This window comes from Phocoena sinus, chromosome 9, assembly GCF_008692025.1.
Source record: "Phocoena sinus isolate mPhoSin1 chromosome 9, mPhoSin1.pri, whole genome shotgun sequence".
Taxonomy (NCBI): domain Eukaryota; kingdom Metazoa; phylum Chordata; class Mammalia; order Artiodactyla; family Phocoenidae; genus Phocoena; species Phocoena sinus.
In genome coordinates, this window is record NC_045771.1 from 56,725,836 (window position 1) to 56,739,101 (window position 13,266).

A 13,266-nucleotide genomic window follows, 5' to 3' on the forward strand; every position below is an offset into this window, starting at 1 on the left:
CCATTTTCCTTTGTTTAGAAACGCGAACGACTGTAAAAATTATTTTCTTCATTTGATAGGTAAACATTTGCAAAGTGCTACTTGACAGTGGGCACTCTGTGCTAGTGAATGAACCTCGGTTCCTGCACTTATGGGGCGTTAGTGTCTGACTGACTGCAAAAGTATAGTGGAAAAGATGGGAAGGAATATTGTCACTCAGCCCAGAAAGTTATGCCTATTGAGGAAAACATACAAAATCTGTGAAATTTTATATTTGACTTCAAAAACAGCCTCAAATCATTCCATCATTATTTCCTATTAGCAAAGACATTTCCAGTAAGAGATGAATATTGGTAGTATCTTGGAGAAAATGAGGGAGGAACCCATTTGGCTATATCGTTAAGTTCTGATTGTCTATACACCTGTTTCCCAAAGGGAATTTAGAGGACAATAATGCCCAGAGATGTTTCATGAAAAACAGTTCTAAATCAGACAACTTTGGGAATATGCTAAATCTACTCTCTTGAAATTCACATACTGACATATTAAAGGATCTGAGAAGTTCTACAGTTAAAAAAGAAACCTATTTAATTCAACGTTTACCAAGTATTGTCCATGGAATGATTTTTCCTCCTCATATAATACCTGTCACTATCCTACAGAATTAGGGTTCCTTGTAAAATGCTTTGAAAAGCAATAGTCTATGACAATGTACAGGGTTCGGAGCACAAATAACCCCAAATAAATTTGGAATGTATGCTTGCATGCAGCTTAACATTCTTAACTAACATCATCTTGAAAAATAAGAGCGGGTATATCTTGCTTTAAGCAAGCAACATTAAATGAAAATCTGGTTTTGCATTGAAAATGAAGGTACAAAGACAAAATATAAGCTGCAAAAAGACCCTTCAGGGCTTTGGTATAACCATCATAGTACTGATTACTACTATATAATAGTACAAATGGAGATGGTGGGGAGGTCTTGCTATGTCTGTATTAACTATATGATTTCTGTTAGTACACATGTGTTCACATTTAGGAAGTGGGTATTCTGAATAAATCATTTACTTTCAATTACCTTTTTATGGTAAAAGTAGAATGCAGAAAAAATTCTGGTTACTTAAACTTTCTGGCTGTTGTACACCATTTGGGAGGAAGTTTTCAGTTGTATAATGTTGAAGTTCACCAACATTCACTGGGCAACCTACCACGACAGGGACTGAGACTCTAAAGACTAACAGACAATGCCTGTTCTGAAGGAGTTCACAGTCCAGCAAGGCAAATATAAAAAGAAATAACTGTAATACAGTGTGGTTAGAACTACAGTAAAGCATGGAGAAAGTGCTATGAAAACACAGATGACTTCATTAAAGAGAATGGGTGATTTATTACTCCTACAATAAAGTACACACAATCTGTCTGCATACAAAAAAAGTGACTGCAATCAAGAAATTAATAAATATTTATTGAGCATCTATTATATTACATACTATAAATCTGCACGCCAGACCTACTTAAATGTCAAATTACTACTAGTCTCATAGAATTTCATATCGTTCTCAAAAGGAATATAAAATATCTCTCAGATTCTTGGGCGATTTTATATCCAGAATTAGAGCGAGCCAAACTAAAGTATAATTTTACACTTTGGAAAAAGTCTAAGGCAAAGAACATCATATGCAAGCAATCCCTGAGCTATGTCATCAGAAATATACTTATTACATGCGTTCATTCATTACACAGTTAGAGCCAGCAGAGGGAGTAAACCTCTTCAAAGGAAAGCCTCAAATATATAAGGAGAAATAGAAGACCTGAGATGTAAAGAAAGCCTTTGACATAAAAGAAAGAAAACTTGGGTGCGGAGACACATATTTCCAATGTAGGGAAGTGATTTAACTATATTGTTAAAGTTCTGGAAATATAATGCAGGAGAATAATAAGAAATCATTGAATAAACTGAAGGATGTCATCCTATTGCTCCCATGAGACTTACAGGACTGAAAGTCTGAACTACCCCATCTCAAAGCCCTGGCAATAAGAAACACATTTCGCAGCAAAATCTAACTAATTGACATTAATAGGAAGGACCTTCAACAATGCATTTGCTCATGAGCCAGAGCTACCGTCTGCTGAGTCTCATTCCAAAGATAAGTCCATATAAACCAATCGCAGTACATTTCTGCCTCAATTTCTAAGGCTGAGAAGCTGCTAGCTGTGAAGAGAACGGAAGCTTCTACCTTAAGATACCCAAATCCTTTGTGACTATTACAATAAATTCATTTTTTAATGGAGCTACAAGCCATTCTATGATTTTTCTCATGGGGAGTATTATGAGAAAAAAGCTTTATTAATGAAAACCAGGCATTTTTACCCACTTTGCTCTTTGGTACCTCCATGATATTTTTTCGTCATTGCTCTTTACAGGGTACCTCTTGTACCTCTTCAGTTGCAACTTTTACCACATTTACCATATTATAACAGACTATAAACTTCTTAAGCGTAATCTGTCTCCTAACACCGCATACCCCTACCACTTAGCACTTAACTCCTTACACAGAGGTCATGGGTAAACAGGGTCTGCTGAGAATGACTTACAGGACATTCGAAAATTATAATAGGAATGTGTTTTGCTCAGTCCCAAACTCTTTTTTCCAGGACATATTTTCTCTGTTCTGTTGTTTGCATGAGTACCTAAAACATATAGATAAGCGACATTTGTTTTTCTTACCTAGGCTATTGAAAAGAGATACACAGAGGGAGACATGGGGGCACCCAGGCTCACGGGAGCCCTGATGCTCCTGGTTCCCTGATCAGCACTCCATCCTATTCTACCCGATCCGGACTCGTATGCCACCAAGTTCTCTAAAAAGCTCTACTAGCCAGTAGCAAAGGTGACTGGTGTGCTCCATAACTGGACTCTCTTTTTTCTTGAGTAGCTTTGCCAGGAGATTGTCTTTGGTATTACTCTTTATGAAGGATCAACTCTTACGTTTATTTTTCCATTTTACTCTTTTTGTTTCCTAATTCGTTCATTTATATTTCAAACTTTATTTACTCCTGCCTCCTGATTGATATAGGTATTTTTCTAATTAATTAATTAATCCTTATGTACTTCAACAATATTTCTATTTTTCATAATGAGTAGATATAACATTTGTCTTTAAAAAACAGTAAATTCAATAGATGCCTGTTGAAAAGAATTCCTTTTCTTTTATGGCCCTTGGATTGAGGCTTTTACAGTTATATTCAATCTTTCTTATCTAGTCATAAAAGCATTTAGTGCTCTCATAAAAGCCTCCATGTATAGCTTTGGTTATACTGTCAGCTTTGATGTAGAGTCCCCTGTAGTAATGTAGAGTCAGCCTTACTTGAAGACCTGTTAAATAGGCAAGAGAAAAAGAGGATTCTACAGAAATTGAGAGAAACTTATCACAGTAAAATTGAGGCGTGACAAGCTGATGAGCTAAAGAGTTGAAATGCTAGTCCCCAGATGCCTTAGGAACAAGTAGTGACCAAGACTTCATGTTACTTCCAGCTCAGTGTACAAAACATCTGTTCATAATCACTTACGCCAACTTCAACCTGCTGAGGTGCACCCATGATGTGAATATCAGCATTTATTAATCCCATATTTGGTCGTCAGTGAACTCATCACACAGTACAGGGGGTACAAGCCTGGATGGAGTACGAGAAACAGTCCTGGACTGAGCTTTGGAGATCTGGGTTTGAGTTCCAGGTATACCCCTAAATAATCTCTGTGTATTGTCTCGAAAAAAAGTAATTTTATATAATTGGGCCCCCGTTTCCTCAATTATAAAATCCGAAGGTCATGTCAGATTACTTCTAAAGTCCTTTCAACCCTGGAATCCAAGAATCAAGAATAAATAAATTCTACATGCTCAGTGACACTACCTGGAGATGGTACCGTGGACCCATACATCCGGGTCAGTGATGCTGTTCACAGAACCTTCACATTTAGAGAAATGGAACTTTGATCAAGAGGAAAACGTGAAGGACATTTATAGGTACACAACAGACTCTGTGATTCCATAAAGCAAAACTGGAATTCCAGAAGAGACTGTGAAGAACCTTTAAGAGGCATTTCGGCTGAAAGGCAAAAGGCAAAGCCACACACCTCCTATCAGCTGCAGCTACAGGCTAGAGCAGAGTCCTGTCTGCATGTCTGTGCAATGCGGTAGGGCTGTTGTAGGGCTTTTCAGAATCAAGCATCATCACACAAACAGGAATGCTTAGTGACTGACCTTTCTGTAGGCAAGCATCCAAACTGATGCCAAAATGTGCTCAGAGTAGCCATTTCAGAAGAAAAGGGTAAGACTTTACATGCCTGCCTCCGAAATACAGTCACTTCAAAAAAACAAAACGAAACAAAATGAAACAAACAAAACAAAAGAATGGTATGGGGTATATTTTTTTCTGCCCTGACCTATTATAACATACAGATTGATCAAAATGAGTTTTCTGTTTGTGTCTTTAGAAATCACTGAAGAGAAAAACTATTACATCAAATGACTGAAATTACATGAAATTACTTAAAATAGACGGAAGGATAGTAACCTCCCACACACAACATATTAAAACATTGAGGAGGGAGAAATTTAAGCTACGTGTAATATTTCTGGAAATTCCATTCTGTTTTCATGCAGCTGAATCAGTGAAGGTTATTTATAAGTTACATGGATAACAGACTTTTGAAGGACCAGGTAAATATATGAATCATCCTGGTTTCTTTTAAACATCACCAAACAACAATGGTCCTAGGACTAAGCCAACTTTACATAAATTAAAAAAAAAAAAAACGACCCTACAACTTCTTTCTTGGTGATTAAAGAACTCTGAAGTTTTAAAAAAGAAAAACAAGAAGCAATGCTCAAGGTAAAAAGTGCTTTCATGTTACCAGTTCTCATATCCGAGGGCACTGGATTGAGCTAAAGGACAAAGAGATAAGGGCGATATTGCTAGTTACTAACAAATGGCAGATAAAAGAGCTCTTCTGGCTTCTGATTAAGTGACAGCATTCTACACATTCTTTTGACTTGAGAAAGTCATACTAAGAGCGGCAGCTAAGTTCCATGTGAAGCACCGCTAAATAAGCATATCTGCATGCTTCCACATTCCAGGGGGGACAGGATCCCTCTCCTTTCCCTGACCAGAAACATGTTCTCTGTGCTCACAGCAAGAACGCGCCTTTGCTTCAGCTTCCATAAAAAAGCATAAATGTATATGCTGAAAGCACAGAGAAGTTCTGTGCTGTGGGACATGGTGGCCGGGAGCCAATGTTTACAATCCCCTGGGTGGGAAAGGCAGGGTGAAAGGCTCAGGACGGCAGGCTTTAAAAGTCTTTGCTGTTGCCGCCAGTGACCTTCGCCTCTGTTTTCAAAGCAGCTCTCAGGTTAACCCCTTGGATTCTGTGTGCACTGGGGCTGCACAAAGGAAATACCTTTCTTTGAAGGATACCTCTCTCACGCACATCGGTTTCTGATTTCAGTCAGAGCAGCTCAGAAACACTGGATTGAGAAACATGTATTCAATCTGCTATCGGACTCATGGGTGCGTCAGGGGTATTGGATCTGGATTTCGATGTGTGCTGTGCTCTACAAAGTGAAAGTTTCCAGCTTCAGGCAATGGACTCAAGCTTACAAACCGGGGGATTGTGAAACATGAGCATATTTGGTCTCCCGGGGAGAAGGAAGCATCCAATTTATGCAGAAATGCTCTTTTCCCAGCTAGCCAATGAGAGGCGAGGCTATGAGAGTGGGGCTTCCTATAGGGATCTCCGGACTGGAAGAATGGTGCTTAAAATTAAAGACAGGCTAAATTGCTAACAGCCCAACTTAGAAAGCGGCTGAAGAGAAAAGGCCAATTGTAGAAACGGAAAGGGAGTTTTCCAGTTTTAAGTTAAAGCTGACCACATTCAACTTATTATTACAGTTGTTACTATTTCGGTGGAGGAGAATTAATAATCTTTTATTCCTAATGCTAAGATGTAAAGATCCCATAAACACTTACCACATATGTGTAAGTTTTATTACAGTCTTTCCTAGATGACTCAAAAGATGTTATTCAATAATAATATTATTTAAGACCTCAAAATGTTTTCAGGACATAAGATTTACTTTGAGAAAAACTGGTCTGATGTCGAGGACTCACGTCTATTTTAACAAATGCTTTGGTCTACAAGAAGTTTTGTGGATTTAAAAATGTTTGGTACCTATACATTGATCACCATTAATAACGTCGGCCCTTTACTGAACGGACAAGCACACTGAATTCCTGGGGTGTTGAAATGAATTGTGCAATTCTAATATCTAGAGTCTGTGAATCCCTAGCATGTGTTTAAGGTTAAGGGTTAAGACTTCTGGAGATGAAAGTGAAAAACAACAAACACCAGAAAATGTAACTGAAATGCACAAAAGTTATTAAAATAAGTCTTATGAAAATCATTCAATCAAATATGAGACAGTAATAAGAGAGGATTTTCTCTTAGCATTAGGAGGTGAAGTCATGGCCTTTGTGTTTCCAGGCAGCTGTCTATAACATCATCAAGTATGTGTACCCTGTGGTTAGAAGTCCATCTCTAGAAGAATGACACTATTTGAGAATACTGTTCTTTAGTTTTTCTCAACTCATAATTGGGTCTTAATAAGTGCTTCTGAAAAACGTGTATTAAAATTTCAGCTTCTCCAAGAACGTTTAAGAGTAATCAAAACCACTATCTTGGCTTTCATTACAGACCAAACAACCTGTTCTATTGTAGAAGTCAATGGTGATTAAGTAAATACATTCAAGTCTAATGCAGACACCAACTAGAAATATTTCGAGAAGCTAAAAGAAACCTCAGAGCTTCACAACAGAGGAGATGTAATAACAGCCAAAGTTGATTGTGGGTTTTCCTTATGTTTGGCACTTCATTAAAAACTTTACAAATTTTATGTCATTTAAATCCTGTAATAACTTGTGAGGTAGGCGCTGCATGTTTTACCCATATTCAAGGTAGGAAACTGATGTGCAGAACATGTTAATAACTATAGCCAGCCACATGTCAGAGCTAGAATTCAAATGCAGAAACCCCAGAGGCTGCAGGTGTAACCACTGGGCCTGACAGCCATACAGGCAGAGAGATAACTACCACCGCAAAAGAAGCCCCTGGCAAGCATATTTCACAGCTCTAATGGTTCAGTATACATCATCATCATCATCATCATCATTATTATTACTGGAGACCCCAAGGCTGATCCATCTTTCAAGGGAGCTGTGTTCAGTTGGAGATTTTTCATTTTATTACTCAATTAAAACAGTAACATATGCTTTCTAATCGAGGTCACGAAATTGCCATACTTTGTTTCTGCAAAAGATTTATGAATATTTATATATTACTTTTGCATTTTAAATGGCTTCTAGAAGTGGCAAAGGGGATTGTCCCTATCACAGATTTTCATGTTTTACAAACCAGTTGGGAAATATTTTATTTGCAGGCTACAAGATCTCATCACTCCTCGTCTGCCCCCGCCCCCCGTATCCCAAGTTTTAAAGACATTGTTTCTCATTTGTCTCCATAAATGAATCTTGTCTTAAAAAAAAGTTGTTGTTAAATCAAAGAAATAATTGTTGCCATCCTTTATACAGCAATGAAATGTCACTTAAAAGAAGTTTTTGGCTTAGACTTGGTTTTCGAAGCGGCTTCTAAATGACTAAGAACATAACAGCTATCCATGAACTTTAATTATTGCAATATAATTATTAGGAACAACCAGTTACAACTGAGCTTCTCCACACACAGTATAAAGTTAAAACTGTACAAATGAAGCCAAAATATGCACAGCTAAAAGGAATGTTACGGGGGGGGGCCTCTCTCAGTGAACAAAGCAAGCTCAGTTTGGCTCTTTTTCCCTCGCACTACCACATCCTCACATCGTTAGTTGGAAAATTCCTGATATATGCTGTAATTTTTTTGTGCTTTTTTCTCCCCCCAGTACACTTGGGGCTTTAATGTCCAGATGCCATTTTCCTCCTTATCTGTCCCTGTTTGGTGCTCTGCCAGCTATGGTCAACAATTAATACAGCCGAAGAAGAAAATACAGTACACTCCCTGGCAACTGGTATAGCCTCGCAGGAAATACCAAATAAAAACTTGATTATGTATTGTTTAACCATTTTGTTTGCCTGTAGGCCACCCCGTCGTCGGTGTAATTCAGACGAGCATGCTTCATCTGGACGGTCTGTGCGCTGCACCATTGTTCCCAGAGTCTGTCACGCACAATCACTGGCTTCAGCCTGTGGCCCTCTAAATGAAAGGAGCAGATTTGTGGCAGCTTTCCAACCCGCATTCCTTTTAATTAGTCAACTTGTGGCCCAATGTTATAATAGATAAGTAACCTCTTAATATTCATGTAATTAATTGATTTTTTTTCATTCAGTTATAAACCTTTGCATGCGGGGAGAAAGCTTTTTCCTATATGGGTTCTGGTTTATGAAATAAGCATGTTACTATTACAAAGAACATTGGAGGCCATGTTTCAGTGATTCTCCATGAGGACAGCTCCAGAAACTGCAGTGTGCCCGTACCTATATTTTAAGCATATTGTTTTTGCGTTTAAAATAGCAACTGAAATCTTTCTTATGTATACATTTGATATATGCAAGATGAGTAACCTTGACAACTTCATCTGGGCTGAGAAGCCTCCCTTCCATTTTAACTGATAAACTAGTTTACCATCAGAAGATGGAAAGCTTACACTTGTTTAAGATCCCTTGTAAAAAGCAAGGCTGACATTTAAAGTGGCCAACAGTTCTCAAAGTACTAGGAAGTCTGTCTGCTCTAGATCTGGAATAAGTCAATAATTAAACTGCTGATGCTGTTAGCTATCAGCACATGAACCCTTAAAAAGATAGGTTGCTTCCTATAAATATTAATAATGTCCATTGGTAACAGGAATAAGAATGGCTTTTAAAGCTCAATGTTTAAGTTCTTTCACCTAAGTTTCTCAGAAAAAGGCAGTAATGACATTTTTACTTCTGTTAGAGCCTCGTGGACAAAATACACGTGGGTGAAATACAAATGTACCCCATACTCTTGGTATCACTTCTCATGCAGTTTATGAGACATTTACAAAGTCACTTTAATGATTCATTCATTTGTTCATACAGATACTAACGTACCTACTATGTGACAAGCGCTGGATCCCAGCTATAAAGATGATGTGAAGATTACTGAAGATACCAACTCTGCTCGCAAAAGCTCACAGTTGAGCAGGGGAGGCAGACAGGTAACTATCAGTTGCATAAGTTCCTGCACCGGGTAGAGGTACACGATTTAAGAGCCTGGCTTCAAATCCTGGCTCCTCTTGTGTGAGCTGTATCACTTGGCTAAATATATTAGCCTCTCCATGCCTTTGTTTCCTTACCTGCAAAATGGGAAATTCATAGCACCTATTTCACAGGACAACTAGAGAATCATATGAGATAAGGTCTAAAAAGTACTTTGCAGGTGCTGGTTTTATAAATTTTGGTCCGGGAAGATCCCACATGCCACAGAGCAACCTAGCCTGTGTGCCACAACTGCTGAGCCTGTGCTCTGGAGCCCACGAGCTACAACTTACTGAGGCCTGTGTGACTAGAGCCCGTGCTCCGCGGCAGGAGAGGCCACCGCACCGCAGCAAGGAGTGGCCCCCGCTTGCCACAACTAGAGAAAGCCCACACACAGCAACGAAGACCCAACGCAGCCATAAATAAACAAATAAATAAATAAATGTGTGTGTGTGTGTGTGTGTGTGTGTGTGTATATATATATATATATATATATATATAAAAGTTGTAATGATCAGGCTGCCTCGGGAGGAGGAACTACCAACCTACAGCAGTGAGGGGAGGAGAAGCAGGAGGAATAATTTTAAATGAGTCAAATGAAGCACACAGGGAGAAAAATCTGGGATAAATCCCAGGTTTCTGGCCTGGGTGACAGGGTGGATGGTGGGGCCATCGACCTGAATGGGGACCCAAAAGGCAAACGTCACTCGCAAGCTTGCTATTTGTGAAGACGTCCACTTGCATATGCAGGTCTGGGGCTCAAGGGACTGCACTGAGTTGGAAAGAAGATGAGTTCTCTTCCTCCAGGATCATCCCTAGGAAGTAAAGGAGATTGCTGAGCGAGAGAGCACACATAGGACAGAAGCCAGGGGAAGACAGAGGAGGGCACTCTGCAAAAAGCAGTGAGATAGGTAGGATGGAAAGCAGGAAACTGTGTCACAGAAGCCAAGGTGGATATTTATAAGAAGTAAAGAAGAGAGAAGCAGATGTGTACTGGATGATGCTAAGGAAGATAAGGGCTTTAAATATCTACTGCAGTAGCACAGTGGGAGAAGGCTACCTGTATGGGACTGAAGGGTTGACAGCACCCTGAATGAGGACCACTCTAGTGCTACCTGAGATGAGAGAAAGTGTGACAAGGTGGAGGAGCAGAGGGTTAGTCAACTGCATTTAGAACAGCTTACTTCTGCAAAAAAAAAAAACCCAAAAAACCAACAGAAAAACACCATATGCACACATTGCTGGGGCCTTTCCCATGGCCTTGGGCGTGTGTGTGTGTGTGTGTGTGTGTGTGTGTGTGTGTGTGTGTGTGTGTGTGTGTATCTGCAAGTTAGGGGCTCTGGAGCTTAAAACCCATTAGGCACAGTAAATCCACTTCTCATCATAAATAATTCTCAGCTGAACTTCATTTAGTAACGAGTAATAACAGGTTTTTAAATAAGTCTCTTTTTATACTACATAATACTTAATGATACTACTACTCATGTCATACACATATTGCAAATCTCAGGATGGGCAAAAATACATTTTAAATGACCTCATTACATTATCATTTAAAGTTAAGTAATTAAAGCACAAAATATTCTTAATTCTCTGAATAAAACTGTCCCATTTTTATGACATGCATGTGTTATGAAAAGAATATGTGTTGAGTGTGAGTGAGTATGTATACAAGTAACATCTTATTTATCTGGGAAGATGAATGAAGACTTAAATATAACAAAATTTCCCAGATTACTTAAGTTTCTCTCTTCGAGCTCTGAAAATATATCACTTTAATCATTTAAATGTTTTCTTGCTTGTATCCCATTACCAGTTGTCTATTTTCCTGTTGTTATCACTGTCTGTGTTTTTCAGCCTAACTCCTTTCAGAGTCTCCGCTTCTAATATGGACTAGGCTCCTTATTCAAAGCCCTCAAATGGCTTCCTATTATACTTAAGAACACATGCAAACACTTTTACGAGGACCCCCAGAGAGGGACCCGGGACCACCTCCCTGATCTCAGCCTTGATCCCTCTCCGGCCCACTCACTCTGCATCAGCCACAATGACCTTGCTTTCTTTGGACTGTTCAAACTCCCTCCTGCCAGAGGGCCTGTGAATTCACCATCCCCTCTGCCTGGAATGCTCAGTTCCAGATCTTAGCCTGGTTCTGCCCCTCACTTCCTTAATAAGACACCTTCTCTGACCACCCTGCTTCTTGTAAATACATGTCTGGTCTGTCATACTTTATTCCCTCACAGTGCCTCGAACATGCAATTACAATCGGCCCTCCACTCTGCATCTGTGGATACGGTGGGTGACTGTACTATGTATTTTATACAAGGGACTTGAGCATCCGTGGATTTTGGTATCCACGGTGGTGATGGTGGCGGGGGCAGGGGGGGGGGGTGGACTTGCGATCAATTCCCACGAGGATACAGAGGGATGACTGTGTATAATAATTTTACTTGTGTATCCCATTCATCTTCCCCACAGGGGTGAGATTTTTATCTGTCTAATCAATTTCTACACTCTCAATTCAGTGCCTGTACAGCAGAAATCATATAGCAAAAATTTAAGAAATCATTTTAAATAAGAATATAAGTCTAAACAAGAGCCCACAGAGGTGAGAGCAAGGCTCTAGGGATTTTATAGCTATTCGGGGGCTTGGAGCCCTGCTCCCCTCTGTGTTTTTTTTTTTTTTTTTTTTTTTTTTTCCCGGTACACGGGCGTTTCACTGTCGTGGCCTCTCCCGTTGCGGAGCACAGGCTCCGGACGCGCAGGCTCAGCGGCCATGGCTCACGGGCCCAGCCTCTCCGCGGCATGTGGGATCCTCCCGGACCGGGGCACGAACCCGCGTCTCCTGCATCGGCAGGCGGACTCTTAACCACTGAGCCACCAGGGAAGCCTCCCCCTGTATTCTTTTACATCCTTCTAATTCTGTCCTCTTGCCTCCTTAGCTCTCTGTGCCCCCAGTGTTTTTCATTTCCTTGCTGTGAAGAAATGTTGGTTTTATCACATAAATATGCCTAAATAATATAATATTTAGTATTACTTGTTTCTGAAGTTTATAAAATTTCATATACTTTATAACTATCTTCGATTTTTTTTTTTTAACTCAATACTGTTTCTAAGATTCACCCATGTTATTGCCTACAGCAATAGTTCATTCATTTTCACTGCTGGATAATTCTACTGTGTGAATATACCGAGTCGATTTAACCATTCTTTTGTCTGTGTACATTTGGGTTGTCTCAGTTTTTGCTATTACACACAGTGCTGCTATGAATATTCCTGAATGTGACTCTTGGCGCACATGTACACGAATTTCTCTAAAGTATGTAACTAGGCATGGAATTGCAAGGTTTCACGGTATGAGCATGCTGAACTACACAGTTAATGTCAAATCATTTTCCAAAGTAGTGTACCACTTCACACTCTCCCTGTCAGAGGACCAAAATTTGGGGTGTTTCTTGAAAAAGCACAGAGTTGGTATTTGATAAGTATTTTTAAAATCCAACCTAACATTCTCCATCTTTTAACCAGTGAGTTTTGTACATTTACTGTGATTAACAATTTATTTGGACATGTTTACCAATTTATGTACTCACCATTCTTTCTTGCATCTCAGACATTCCTTTTAAGATAGTTTCGTTCTTTTTGAAGTATGTCCCTTAGAAGTTCCTTTAGTGAAAAGGTGTAGGTAAACTCTCTTGGTTTTTGTTTATCTGAAAATGTCTTTACCTCATGAGTGTATTCTGTATTTAGAATCTACATATACACACTAATAGTAATAAAATATCTGGAATAGTAGTGGTATTTTCACTACAATGTCCTATCAGCACCAAGAGCGGAACAGCATATTCACCGAGCAATCAACCATCTCCGCAGTTTCTGGTCCACACTAATGACGCTAGGCATGCTTAGCAAAGAGTCATTGTTACGAATCTCAAGGAGCTCTGAGCAGCATGAAAAAAATGG

The 13,266-nt window shown here is 39.4% G+C and overlaps 1 protein-coding gene across 4 annotated transcripts in view; it reads right to left on the bottom strand.

Annotated features, from left to right (window-relative positions):
- The window catches only part of CDK6 (cyclin dependent kinase 6), a 234,408-nt gene that overhangs the window by 91,082 nt on the left and 130,060 nt on the right, over positions 1 to 13,266 (bottom strand). The window lies entirely within an intron of this gene.